This window comes from Ambystoma mexicanum, chromosome 5q (assembly GCF_040938575.1).
Source record: "Ambystoma mexicanum isolate Mex_15411 chromosome 5q, UKY_AmexF1_1, whole genome shotgun sequence".
Classification (NCBI taxonomy): domain Eukaryota; kingdom Metazoa; phylum Chordata; class Amphibia; order Caudata; family Ambystomatidae; genus Ambystoma; species Ambystoma mexicanum.
In genome coordinates, this window is record NC_090933.1 from 925,852,460 (window position 1) to 925,867,765 (window position 15,306).

The following is a 15,306-nucleotide window of genomic DNA, read 5'->3' on the forward strand; positions in this document are numbered from 1 at the left end:
TCTTAACATTACCGATAAAACTCGACCAATCGATTAATTCAAAACACACTTAATGGACCATCTAACATATCTTCTTCTCTTCTCTTTTCTCTGTGCATACCAATAACAAACACTATTGCTTAAACACATCGATGTATTTGATAATGGTATACCGATAATGACATTGTAATGATGTCATGGTATGAACACTTATCTGTGTTAATAATATATATCACTTGTCACCACACTCACCAAGCACTTAATCACTTGTCACTCTGCACTTCCCATGGTCATGTTTGGATCTGATGACTAAATATCTGAACTAACAAATGTATATATAATAAATTATTGTAGCCTTGATAAAGACCTTGTAATGGTCGAAACACCCACGGCGATGAATAAACTTCTTAATGGTATCAAACCAAAACGAGTGGACCAAATCTTTCATCGTTTAAACATAGAGAGCAATTATTATAAAAAAATGTGTAAAGCGCCATTTGTGTAGGAACCCAACACAAACACTCTCATGCTTCTCACATTGGTTAGGCAGATAAACTGGGGCTGATTAAGGAATACTTGAATAGTTAAAAGCAAATTCTAGTTTAGGAATGTTCGAGAGTTTAAAATTTGCAGGCGCCTTTGCGTGGAAGCAAGAGGAAGTGGACGCACGTTTGTGCTGGAAGCTGGTATGTTGGGCACGTGAGCTAATCTCAGAGCAGACAGCAGTCTGGGAGAGTGGATAACAGCTGCAGTTACGGCATTAGTGTCCATATTAGACAGCTGAGCTGTAGTTGTAGTAGTAGCTGTCAGAGAGCCAGTCAAAGAGTCAGTCCTGGGAAACCCTGCTTGCGCCCCTCCCCCAGCACTTATTGAACGAGGCAAAGCACTCCCCACTTTGCGTCTCAGCCCTGAAGCTGTTGGAGTCCGGGTAAAATATCCAATTGAGATGAAAAAAAAAAAGGCTGTCGGTACACACAGCGGGCTGAATTAACTTTGGATTCACTTTGTGTTCAGCACACAGCCAGGTATCAACATTAGGTGGAGACCTTCAAAGATAAGCACACTGTGGCTGTTTCTACATTTGTTGTGTGATGTAAATTGTAGTAGCGTTATAGCGTTATTGCATTGTTACCGGCTAACAGTAATGGACATAGCGTTAATGGGTTCCAAAGAGAATTCAATGATAAAAATGCTCAGCAGAAGCAGAGGCAGACATGCAAGATATAGAAAGGAAGAGAATTCATGTTATGCATGGTGTTTAAATATGGCTTACTGTATTCAATCAAACAACGGTCACAGTCTTGCCGAACTATGACTTCCGAAAGCCTTCAATGCCTTCAGTGATTACTCGCAGCTGTTTCTATGTGGCTGTCCCAATCACTACTTTTCATCGTTTTTTTCACACTCGTAGTCGAGGTCAACGTCTGCTTCGCTTCACCCATGCCCTGGCCCACAGAACACAAAACACACTGGAACGCTTCGCACTGTAGGTGTGTTTTTTCGGGATGAAGTCAGTAGTGAGCAACAACAGACTCAGTCCACAGGAATCCTTATGTTCCAGTCACTTCCATCGGTTTCCACAAGTGTTCTAAGGAGTGTTTTGACGGTCGTATTAAAATGGTCAATGAGTCGTTCTGTCTGAGGATGATACACTGACGTGCAGACCTCTTAATTTGAAGGATCTTCTTCACCTCGGCCATCAGTTTACTCATAAAATGAGTCCCTTGATCAGTAAGGATTTCTCTAGGGAAACATATGCGAGATAGGAAGGGAATGAGGTGTTTGAGAATTTGCTAGGTTGAATTGTTCTAGATTGGGAAGGCTACGGGATAGCGGGTCGCATAGTGTAAGATGATTAAGATGTATTCATTTCCGAACCGGCGATGATTCTAAAGGACCTACGATGTCTACCCCTATGAGGGAAAGTGGTATATGTATCATAGGTAAAGGTTGAAGGGGGGTTCAGGGGGAAGGTGTTGGGTTGTCTACTGGCACAGTGAACAAGTTGCAACAACATATCTTATCTCAGCTAAAATCCCTGGCCAGTAGAATCTACTCACTACCTGCCCTTGGGTCTTAGCTGCCCCTAAGTCTCCAGAGGTAAGGTGTGCATGTGCTGTCTCCATGACTACCCTACAATGGATTTCTTGATTCACAATCGGGGACTGTATAACACCTTCTGGAGTTGTATCCCCCCCTATGGAGTAAGCCCCATTTAAGGAAGGGAGTATCTCTCTTCCTTCTTCTTCTGGAACTTGCTTCTGGAAGGCCTCAGTTAATATGGAATCATTGCGTTGAGCAAAGGCGAGATCTGGCATGATTTCAATCTCCTCAGCCTCTGCCCTTGGGGTGAATGTTTTTGGTCTGGGCTCCTCTCTTATATCTAATTCCTCTATCGGTTTGATCTTGATCAGGGACTTCGAGTAAGTCAGGGAATACTGCCTTTCCTAATATCACTTGTGCAATTTTATCTCCGACCTTAACATGGTAGGCCTGTTTTCCAATATTTTACAAAAAGGACTTTCACATGTTCCCTATAGTTGGTGTCCACCACCCCAGCTAGTACATCCAAACAATACTTCCAAGCTAGTACCGACTTCGATGTTAACCTAATATAGGTACCCTTGGGAGCTGACGAAACTAGACCAGTGGATATAATTTGTAGACCAGTGGATATGATGTGTCTTTCCCCTGATTCTATCATCGGATATTGACTACTGCATAAGTCAAATCCAATTGATTCCGAAGTGGCCACTGTGGAGTTGGAGGCCCTGTCGCTAAGTTTGGTCCATTTTAGGGTTGCCCGGTTTGTTTCAGCCAAGTTAGATCCCACTACTGACACCATATATAAGGGTGCAGGAGTACGAGTTGGACACAGTAGTGGCATGCTTGTTGGCAAATACTTTTATTTTAAAACAAAGAAAAGGAAAAACCTACCTTACCCTATTTCTATGAGGGGTTGCCCTACCTCAACAAAACACTAAGGACTCTGTCAGGATGTCTTGTAACGTATAAGGTCCTGTGTCCTGTGTTCAAACCTATTCCGTCCTTACACTAAACGTATTAAGGAAAAACTAGGATTCTTCATGATCCAGAAGGAGGCTTCTCTAGTTCTGGATGCAGACCTTCAAAGCTCAGTTCATCAAATGAAAACACAATGAGTGACTCTCCAAACACAGTTCTCAAGTATCAAAAGGAAGGGGCTCAGTCTCTTCCACTTGTTCTTGCCTTCAATTCCAAAACATAGGGCCTCATTACGAGTGTGCCAGTCTGGTAACAAGGGTGCCGGTAAGCCTACCGGCACAGTTGTTACGGGACCGGCACACTCCGAGTCTGTGAGCGGCTGCTGTCCTGCCTGCCAGGTGTGACCTGGCGGGTGGGACGGCACCCGCTCGCAGACTTGCATGGAAGCACCGGCACTTTTGCACACGGTGCCAGTGCTTCCATGCTCCCCATTCCCATTGAGTCCTATGGGACGCAAATGGGAATGGAGATTTACCTTTTCTCGCGCCTGACTTTCCGGACCGCCGGGGCTGTAATGCCCTGGTAAATCCGGCAAGCCAGGCACTGGCAAATCTTGCAAGTCCGGCTGCAGCCTGCCGGTTTTACCGCCATGGCTACAGCCGGACTTTTGATGAGGCCCATCGTGTTAAGTCTGGTTGACTATCCTACTAGACATAGCCATAGACTTTTTTTGTTGTTGCACAAAACATACTTTCCTTGTAAAGGGGGGACTTCTTCCCTTGGGATCTTCTTCCAACTCAAAACTGAAGCACAAGTTTGGTGCACTATCCTGCCAGACCTGACCACAAAACTCAGAAAGTGTCTCTTCCTTTGGCAATGGGTCCACAACCACTAGTGTTTCTTTTTTACGTTTCTCTTACTCTTTCACGTGCCCCTGTGAACTGTCCCCAACTTGCCGTGGGCCTCAGCCCCTTGATTATTTGTTCCATCAGTCTTGTGTGGGCCGCTGACCCTGCTATGTGTCTTTCGCAGGTTTTCCACCCCAATCTTACTCAGTACCCAACTGAACAGACCTGGTGTACTCCCCTGCCAGGAACAATTCCACATAGGATACTTTAAATAGTTTGTTTCACATTCCCTCTTATTGGTTTTGTCAGGATCCCAGACCCATTTACTTTGGTTTTGCCTCTGTGGTACACTTGGCTTCCAGATCCCCTGGTATTGGCTCTCAAGGACACTTGGTTTACTCTCCTGCCAAGTGTCTTCTTACGCGACACATGTTTGTGTCCATACATTTCTCTTAGGGTCTTTGACCCGCCTGTCATAAACCTCTTTACTTTGGTCCCAGACCTCTTTGTATAAGTCGTTCAGGACACTTGGTTTACTCCCCTGCTTGCGGCATATGTTAGTGTCCTTATATTTCTCTTAAGGTCCTTGTCCCATGTATCATCAGCTTTACTTCTTATCAGGTTCCTGACCCTCCTTAGAGTCCCTCTGTTTGGCCCACAGTCCATCTTATGGACCCAGGCAGCTCGGGGTTCTCTGACTCTCTCTGTAAGCCTCTGATCCTTCTCTCTCTACTCCTGCTGCGGTCCGCATCCCTGCTCCAGCTTCCGCGAGACAGGCTGCATGGTTTTGCTTCTGTAGGCATCCCAAGTCGTCCGTGTACTTGGTTTCACTTCAGTTTCCCATGCGCTGGTGGTTCTTGGCAGCACTCAAACTTCGCTCTCGGTTCCTCAGGGGCAGACTTGCCCAATGTCCTTCCTCTGATTTGTACCCTGTGTAGCCAATAGGTTGTCGTCAACAGTCTAGGTTCTGATCGATATTCCTCGTTACTTCACCCTTCCTCCTCATCACAGTACTGAACTGATGATCACCATAGAGTTCAGTAGCACTCTTCTTTGTCTCAATATGTTCCTGGAACTTAGTTTCCTCAACTCTACACAGGTAGATAGAAGTGTGGGGTACTACAGGGTACTGAGTGGGGTGCAAGGGAGGAGGTGATAGAAATTAAGGAGGGGAATACTGTGTTCTCCAAAGGGGATCGCCACTGGTCCCATGGAGGTATTCCCTCCCCTTGAGATCCACCCGCTAAGTACCTCCTCCAGGGGGACTATTGGGTGGCAGCATAACCTCCCTGGCCTCATGGGAAGGGGCATCCCCCACGGAAGCAGTTGTAGTAGCCTGGGATTCGTCACAGTACACACTAGTAATATTTCTCTTTTTAAGGAATCGGTTTGATCTTTAAAGTGACATAAAACTGCTAACTCACAGTTCCCAGTGTAGTCCTCCGCTAGTGCATTTGCGATTGGTGCTCTTATATAGAATTTATTTTCACAAAGCACATCTTCTTTGTCCTTGTTTGTTCTTAAAGTGGAACTCTAACCTGATTGCAACTGTGCAGCTTGACCCTTTGCAAGTAGAATGACCATTTTCAGGCATAATTCCTTTTTGTGGTGTTTAAAAACATTCTCAACCTTTAACTCTAAGTATGCCATCTACACTGCTTTCTGTCCTTGCAACAAAGTATACATACCAATGACTGCCAGAGCGATCTCCATCAGGATTACATAACAAAGATCAAAGATACGCAGTAGGAACATACACGCACCACTAGTAAAATCTTTTTTGGAATTCCAACACAAACAAAATGACCTGATTTGGACTGTGATAGACAGCCTTAAACCTGATTAATAGGTTTGGATACATCATCTGTCTATATCGATCTGTGGCCTAAATGAAGATATCCATTGGCCCACTTTAATAAGCTGATTCAAGACAGCCATTTCTACTCCCATGATGGCGCAGGCACAAGCACAGTCAGTTAGATAACAGCATGATCTAGCCTTTCTCGGACTAGCATTACTTAATAGTGGCATTCCCCACAAAGTAGAAAGTAGCCAGATGCCCGACTACAACGCAAGTCAGATTCACTACATTCAATCAAGAGGTAAGCAGCATACCCAGCGCCTGGAACAGGTCTTTTTTGATATAGGTATTTTGGTGGCATAAAAATATAATAATAGACCCTGAGACCGATGCCCTACTTATATAGACGCGCTTTTTGTGGAGAAGTTGAGTCTTTGAGTCATCTGTTATTATTTCGTCCTTTATATAACAATATAAGAAAATCGTTTTTTATTGGGGCTTCTTAGAGGTAGTGACTTGGGGCACTGTTTACCATTTACCAGCAATGATGTTTTTGTTGTCCTCATCAAAAGTGCTGATTAATTTTGCTTTGAAAGCTTTTAAAAGAAGGAATGGACAAGGAGAGGGCGTTTTATTGTTGGGGGAGGCTGAAATATGTGAAAAATATTTAGCATTTTATATCTGATTAAATGTATTTTAATTTTGAGATTTTGTTCGGTTTTAGGGTGTAGTTATTGGAAATAGTTTATGATTATTATGATGGTTTTATCATTATTATTATTATGTATGTTTTATGGATACAATTATCCAAAATAAACTTGATGATTGATAGTGTCTATCAATGTAAAGCCCACATACTTTTGAAATGCAACAGGATGTAAGTGGCGTACCCCACACCCGGAACTGGGCTTCATTAACATAGACCTCAGTGCGGCATAAATATAATTATAGACACTGACAAAGGCCCCCGACTTATTTATTCGTGGTCAAAGTCACAAAATAAGTAGTGCCTATCAGCGGAACACCTGTAGATGTTTTAAATGTACAATAAGCGTTTGAGTTGTTTACCACACTGAGCATACAATATTCTAATCACACTGGACCCTGCACAAAACACTATGGATAGACTACACCAACAGCCTATACCTCGGAATGCCGTATTATCTACTGAAGAAACTGCAATGTATACAGAATGCAGCGACCAGACTTCTCCTCAAACTCTCCTCAAGGGACTACATCACTCCTGCTACAAGATGCTACATTGGTTGCCAGTCAAAAAACGAATCACATTCAAAACAATGTGCATAACAGACAGAGCAATCCATAGCCAAGGAGCAGCCCTCCTATAAAAGAAAATCACCATTAACCAACCGACCAGAACACTCCGTCTGGAACCTAAACCGTACACAAGGAAATAACTTTCTGGATCAGCATTTTCTTGCCTAGCCGCAAAAATGTGGAACTCCCTCCAGAGAGAAATACAAAACACGAAGGACCCTCTAAAATTCAGAATACTCCTAAAAACCTGGCTCTTCAATTCAGAACCAGATGAAAACGAATGGGCAACACCCACACCCCTCAGAATGAACACACATATTGCAAGACGGAGGACTAGACTGAGTGGAGGTGGAGAGACTTCCGAGTGGGAGGGAGACCCAGGTTCCCATGCAGGGCCCTACTGGAGGCTAACGAGAGAGATGGGAGCGTCCTAGGTTGAACCTCCTCTTTCCTCTCTGATCTGCCCTCCCAGGTCCAACTTGGGTCCTTCCTATCATCTGTCTTCCTCTCTACCTGTGGTGTTCCCCAGCGGTCTAACCTTTCGCCCTGGCTTTTCAACCAATACCTGGCAACTCTTGCCCGCTGCATTGCCATTTTCTGCTCAAATTTCCAGGGCTATGCTGACGACACTCAACTCATTTTCAGGCTGCCCTCGGCCCCCTCCTCTCCCTCTCTCATCTCTGATTGCCTAACTGCCATTCAAGATTGGTGTGCCGCCAATGAGCTTTGTCTGAATGCCAGCAAGACGAAGATCCTCCTCATCGGCACACCTTCACCATCCTTTCCCCTCACTCTCTGGCCAGCCTCCCTTGGCCCTCCTCCTACCCCCACCTGCGAGGCTAAGAACCTCAGGGTCATCTTTGACTCCACACTTTCCTTCTCCGCTCACATCTCTGCTGTCTCTAAAAAGTCAAACTTCCTACTGCACCTCCTAAGAGGTACTCTGCCTTTCCTCTCCTTCCCCCAGAAGCTCATGGTCTCCCAAGCTCTGGTTCTCTCTAGGTTGGACTATTGTAACAGCCTCTTTCTAAATCTAGCTGCCTTTACTCCCCACCCTCTGCAACTAATCCAGAACAGGACTGCAAGACTTGTCCTTGGCCTCAAGCCCTGGGATCGTATTTCTCTAGCTCTGAAATCTCTCCATTGGCTCCCAGTGGATGCAAGGATTAAATTCAAAACCCTCTGCATTGTCCACAAGGCTTTTTGGGGCCTGGATCCAAAATACCTTCAGCTATCCCTCCGCAAATACCTCCCTCTTGAGCTCTTCCCTCCTCTACCTCTAACTCCCTCAGGGTCAGTCGTTTTTCAAAGAACTGAGCTGGGGGAAGATCTCTGTCTTTGGCTGGGGTCTCCCTCTGGAACATCCTCCCTGCCACTCTAAAACTTGAGGAGAACCATCTCCGGTTCGGGAAGCACCTCAAGACCTTCCTCTTTGCTTCTGCCTTCGCTTCCCCTCTCCCCTTCTGATCTATTATCTCTTGGCACCGCACCGTGCACCTGGCTACTCTCTGTCCTCCGGGCTCAGCTGCCTGCTCACCCTGCCACCCCCCCCACACTGCCTCCGGGCCACCCCCTGCACTGGGGTCTGTATCTGTACCCATACAGTCCCCCCTCTTTCTTCCTGCACTTATCAGACCTACCCTGTCTGCTGCCTTAAAACCAGCACTTGCCACTTGCTGGCCGCACTAACACTGTTTGTTGCCATTATTATTTATTTATTATAATTTATCTGTTTCTCCTTTGCTCCACACTTTCCACTTCTCTCCGTTCCATGCACTTTTCCCCTCCCCTTCTCCCATGCACTTGCGCGTTCTCAATGTCACTAGGCCTAGTAAGATCGTTGTTTTTGTTCTCCCCTGTTCCCCTCCCTTGCCTTGTTGCGATCTGCAACACTTGTGTACGAGCGCGATAGAAATAAAATATCAATATCAATATCAATAACCACAGACAGAGGGCAAAAGAGTTGAAGGGGAAAGGCTGGCAACCAAACAGATAAACCATGGGCCCAGGTAGCTCAAGGGCACGAGGAAGAGATCCGTCCTCCCCTCAAGGGGCCCAGGAGGCGATGGCGGCTCCACACCAGGATATGCCAGGGGTTAAAGATGTGTAGACATCCATTAGTCTGAACACGGGGGGGGCAGGTGGAGGAGGCATCGCCACTAAATAGTCCTGCAGACAACCAACAACCTTGCACAGAATATAGGAGTGCGATCCCCACCCAGCACACCACAATACGCAACACTGGCAGGGACGCATACCACAGGTAGCCAAAGCAGAGGAGGTACGATGGAGTGTCACCAATAACCAACTGTGAGAAACCCGAAGGTGTCTCCCTCGCTAGTCCCCAGGTGTCTGTCATTGAGGTGACCAGGACACGGCCATCACTATTGGATCCATTTCCTGGGGAGGACCAGTGAGGGAGGATCACCTGGATGGGGGCTCCTTGGGGAGAGGGAGTGGGACACCGACAAGTGAGACGCGGTATCCCCCTTCTTTCAAAACCTTTTAGCCATCCTACCATGTAGGACATTCAAAACCACTGACACAAACACTTTCGCACGACGCACCAGAGTACGGACTGACACCAGAGCCATTTACCGGACATGTCCCAATACAAGGGTCAGGCAATGTCAGGCAATTGATCAGAATCACACACACCTGACAGCCCTTTTTCTTCCCCACAGGGATAAAAGGGGGAGCAAGAGAGCACGGGATGAGCAAGGCAGATCGCACAACGAGACAGCTATTCAGACCCAGCAGTTCAAGAGGAGGAGAAAGGCAGCAAACATCGAGAGGCTGACGAGGAGAGACACAAACTTGCCCTTTTCGACAAAAACCCACGAACCCTCCGTTGAAATAATTGTACTGCCAAGGACAATAGCCCAAGTGTGCTGCAGCAGATGTCAACAGTACACAGAGCGTATAGACGCTGACAAGCCGGAGCGAGGAAGACTCCTGCTTCCCTGCTACCGGCCTTGGCTCCAGTTAGGAAGAACGCCCAGCGGGTCATCACAGCCGTTGAGTCAAGGGGAGAGCCGATAAGAACCGGGCTGTACTGAATGAAAGTTGCAGAGTGGCAAAGTGAAAAAAGCTTAAAGAACGGTAACATTGTAAAGTGGAGACCAGCTGCAGAAGGGGACCGGCACCATGTGGGTGCTGCTCTGAGAAACTCTGGTTGATCCCTGTCTGAGTCAAACTACAGATACCAGAAGGCCATAGGGGAGTCGCCAAGATAGGTCAACGTGGTCATAAAGGAGCTCAAGCAAAATCCCTGCGCAGTCCAAAGCCTTGACCTAAGAACTGTGAGAAAGCAATGGAAGTGAATCCTGCAAACATTGAAATCTAATGTGAATGTGAAGTTGGCAAGAGTGAACCCGGAAGAGGGATCCTCACCAGAAGGGGGAAAGTCTAAAGTCCCAAAAAACAGTCTGTTGACAAGAGTGAACCTGGCCGAGGGATGTCCACTGGAACTGTTTAAAAAGACATTAAGATTTGTGAAGGAAGGAAAAGCCATAGTGATCCCATTGTAGGGAAGCTGAAAGTAAAGTGGGGTCAGTGCCCCGGAACAGCGGGACCCAGGGGTGAAACATCCTCACCCTAAGTGAGACTAGGAAACAAACTTTCATTTTGTTGAAGGAACGTTTTGTTTTGTTATTTGAATACGTCAAGCCCTCGAAAGCAAGAGACTTTCAAGAGAACAACATTGAGTCTGCCCTAATAGCGTCAATGTGCTGAATCTTGCATCTAGCTTGTGTGCCCAAAAACATTGAGTGTACCTAATAACTTCACTGTGTCGTCCCCTAAAAACTTTTCAACCGTGTTGAAGCTGAAGTTAAATGGCATGCCCAACACCAGTGGGTGCGCCCCGATAGCATCACTGTGTGAGGCTTGCATCTAGCTTGTGTGCCCAACATCATCAAGTGTGCCCTGGTAGCGCTACTCTGTTAAAGTTTAAAATTAGAAAGTGTGCCCAACAACATTGAGTGTGCCCTAAGAATCCCACTGTGTTATCCCAAATCTTCACTGAGTTGATTCTTGCAGCTGGAAAGTCTGCCCAAACAACATTGTGCGTCCACTAAGGCTTTACTGTATTGAATTGTGCAACTACATATTGAGGTCAAGCGATATTCAGTGTACCCACTAATTTCGCTGTGCAGTGAATCCACTGTGCTGAATTACACTTCTTGATATTACAACCAAGCCTTAACTTCGCCCGCTTCGCCATGACTCCATCCCTCCCAGCTAGGTCCAGAGTGAGACCCTCAATCTGGCGTGCCTCCCACCCCCTCCACTTAACTTTTCCGCCTCCCATCTCAATCCTTCCCACCCTACACCTTGATCCCACCACACCCCCTATCCAACTCCCAGGCCAGAAGAGCCTGATGGCGCGCCAACCATCCGAAGGCCTCTGTTTCTCCCACCCCTTCCACCCACCCGCCTCCGAGCATAACACCCCTTCCCACCACTGAACCGCCCACCGACCCACTCAAACCCACCTCCACCACCCCCCACCCCCAGCCCGTTCCTCCCGTCAACTCCCACAAACATCCACCACTCACTATATCACTTCCCGTCCCTAAAAACTGCAGGTCTCACCCTGGCAAGAACAGTGGTCGCATCTCCATCACCCTCCGACTCCTTCCCCTCTCACACACACCGACTGCACTCAAACCCCTGAGAAAAAGAAAACGAGCCTGGCCACCTTCAATCTCCCACTACTCCTCACCCCTCCTTCCTCGACCCATCACCTCAATCCCTTACCCCCACCATCATCACCCTCCCTCACCCCACTTCCAACCCCTCTCATCTTCTCACCCAACATACCTACCATCCCTAACCCCATGCGACTCACCCTTGAATCCCCAGTCCCAAATCCCTCTACCCAACTGCCATCCCGCACACACCCATCCAACTCCATCCTCCCCACGCCAACCCCCTCCTCCGCCCGCCTACTCTTCCCAACCTCTATCGACCGGTCCACATCATCCACCTCCCAGATCCCACTGCCACCCCTCCCTACCCCCAACCCACCCCCGCCACTGTCTGCAGCCACTCACCCAATTCCCCCCACCACCAACGCTACAACCTCCAGGACAAGCCCCCATTCCGAAATAAGATGCATCCTCTTTAATGCCCGCTCTGTAGCAAAAAACACGCAGCATCTTTGACCTCTTTGCCTCCGACAATCCAGACCTAGTCTTTATCACCAAAACCTGGTTCTCCAACGACTTTGCCCCTGTTGCTCATGAGGCCACCCCCCCCCGACTACTCACTCATCCCACTCAACAGACCATCTAGAGGAGGTGGAGTAGCAGTCGTTTTAAAATCACACTTCTCCGTCCCACTCGTCGACTGCCAGGCAATCACTCCTTCTTGCAAATCACTTCTTGTCAAACTATCACTCCCCCCGACGCTCTCCCACAGCTTCCTAATCATCTGCAGACCCTCCGGCTATGACAGACATTTCACAAGCAACCTCTGTGACTCTATAGCCACCATCCAAGTAATCCACCCCTCTCTCACTGTTCTAGGAGACTTCAATATATGGCTAGACATTCCCACTAACCCCATGACCACTCACTGGTCGACTGCCTTGAAGCGCTTAACCTCTGCCTCCACATGAACGGCCCAACTCACACTAAAGGACACACCCTTGAGGGCATCTTTAGCTCCCACGACCAGATACATCTAACCCCCCCCTGTACCTGTCATCTGGTCTGATCACTTCATTGTCCCTTTCACCATCCACTCGCCTGCCTCCATGACCCTCCTTGCGCCAGCTGCCCCCCTCCGCCGCAAATGCTGGAAGAAACTAAAGATCCTCCCTGACCTAGCCGAAGCTCTGCTTCAAAGACCTCTGTCAACCATCCCACGTAATGAACCCTTAACCATCAACTCCTATGACTCCTGGCTCAATATCTCACTAATCCCGGTCACCCCCACTTGCCAAACCTCCGCTCGCCGTGGTCCTAATACCAAATGGTTTACACCAGAACTGAAGATTGCGAAACAACTGAATAAATCCCTCCAACGCAAATGGTAGAAAAGAAAAACAAACCTGAGTAGCTCCACCTTTGCCATGCACCATCGCCAGTACAAAGCTTACATCCGAAAAGCTAAAAAAGCCCACTACAACTCTCGAATTCTCAACTGTGGAAACCGCAGCAAGGCACTCCACAAAATAATTTCTGAATTCATCAAACCGACCTGTACCTCAGCCCAATCCACCCCAACTCAATCACTCTGTGACTCGGTCTCTCTCCACTTCTACACCACTGCTCTCGATCGAACAACCTCCCTTAACAACAAACTGGCCCTCCTCTCACCGCCACATAATCCGTCCACCCTATCAATAACCCCCCTGCCCGCCACGGCAACAACTCCACCCACTTTTGACTCTTTCACACCAATCTCGAGAGATTAATTTCTTGACCTTCTCTCTGCTTGGAAACCATTTGGCTCCCCCCTTGACCCCTGCCCCGCCTCAGTCCTCAAAGAAATATTCTCATCCACCTGCGCAGGAGAATACACAAGAACCATACTAAATGACTCCCTCAGCTCGGGAACCCCAAAAACTACTGCTCCATCTCAAACACCAGGTTCCTTGATAACTCATCGATCGAACCGCATACTCCCAACTAAACGCCTTTGTCGAATCCAACAACCTCCTGGACCCCGCACAATCGTGCTTCAGACCACGACACGGAATCAAAACCACTCTGGCCTCAATCTGGGACGATGTTAAAATCACTGCGGACTCTGCAGGATGCGCTGCACTAATCCTCCTAGACCTCTCTGCCGCCTATGACACAATTAACCACTCAATCCTACTTGACCGCCTCCACTCCCTAGGAATCCGTGGAAACACTCTCAAATGGATAGCCTCCTTCCTCAAAAACAGGAAACAAATAACCCTCCTCTCCACCTTCACTTCTGTCGCCCGACCAGTCAATACTGGTGTACCACAAGGAGAATGCCTATCAGCCCTCCTGTTCAACCTCTATATGTCCACCCTCCCTGGAATAATTCGCCCACACAATATCCTGTGCTATAACTATGACATCCAAATAATCTTAAAACTCCTAAACTCAGACTCCAACTCTCAGCCCGGCCTCGCAGCCTGCCTCCTTGATATTGATCGCTGGATGACTACAAACCACCTCCTACTAAACCGCACAAAAACCAAAATCATGGTGTGCGGCAACACCAAGCTTCTTCCCCACCCTTTACCTTGGCACACATCCATTGGCAATCCACCCACCACCTCGGCCACAGTAAAAAATCTTGGATGCACTCTCGACTCTGACCTAACTCTGTCTCGCCAAATCAACAACGTATCTAATACTTGTCATTACCACCTCAAAATTCTTAGACTCATTTTTCCCTACCTCTCCTTTCCTAACAGACTTGCCGTTGTTCAGTCTATTTTAATATCGAGACTGGACTACGCTAACTCCCTCTATCTCGGAGTCTGGGCATGCCATCTCATTAAATTACAAAGAACACAAAACGCTGTAGCCAAAATGCTTCTAGCACTGGGTCCAAGAGACCACACCTCTCCAGCTCTCAGAACTCTCCACTGGCTCCCAGTTGGATAAAGGGCCACTTTCAAAACCCTATGCATCACACACCGAGCAGTGCACAACACCGGTCCAATATACCTGCAAGACAAGCTTAAACCATACCACCCACTGCGCACTCTAAGTTCAAGCTCTGCCCTCCTTTTAGTGATACCAGACACCTACTCAGCCAGGATAGGAGGATCCTCGTTCTCAGCGTTGGCCCCCGCTCTATGGAACTCGCTTCCACCCCACATCCGACTCACCAAGACTACTTGTCATTCCACAAACTACTGAAAACATGGCTCTTCTCATAACACCAATGACCTCCCAAGATATGTCCAAATCCCCCAGCAACCGATTGACGAAACACACAACGAAGCTGTCCTACCTGGTGCACACCCACATGACAGGACATAATGGATGGATCAGAGGGACTGACAGAGTGAATAGAGTCGAAGGATGGAGTAAACGGAGTGAATAGTCACAGTAAACAGAAAATCTGAGTAGATTGAACAGGGAAAAAAGGAGTAAATGGAGTGGAAGGAATGGATAAAGTGGGCGGAACGGATGTTGCGGTTGTTATGGATGGTGCAGATGTTACGGATGTGCTGGACGGTGCGGATGTTGCGGACGGTGTAGATGTTGCGGACGGTGCGGATGTCGCAGACGGTGCAGATGTTGCAGACGGTGCGGATGTTGGAGATGGTGGCAACACCTGTTCACCATGATGTTAATATCTGTATCTCAATGTATCCTATGTACCTGTATCCCCATATATATATCTGTATCCCATATATACCTCTATCCATCCTGTCGCTATATATATGTATGTCATTACGTATGTCCCCACTGTCCTGCTCACGTGCCTGGTCTC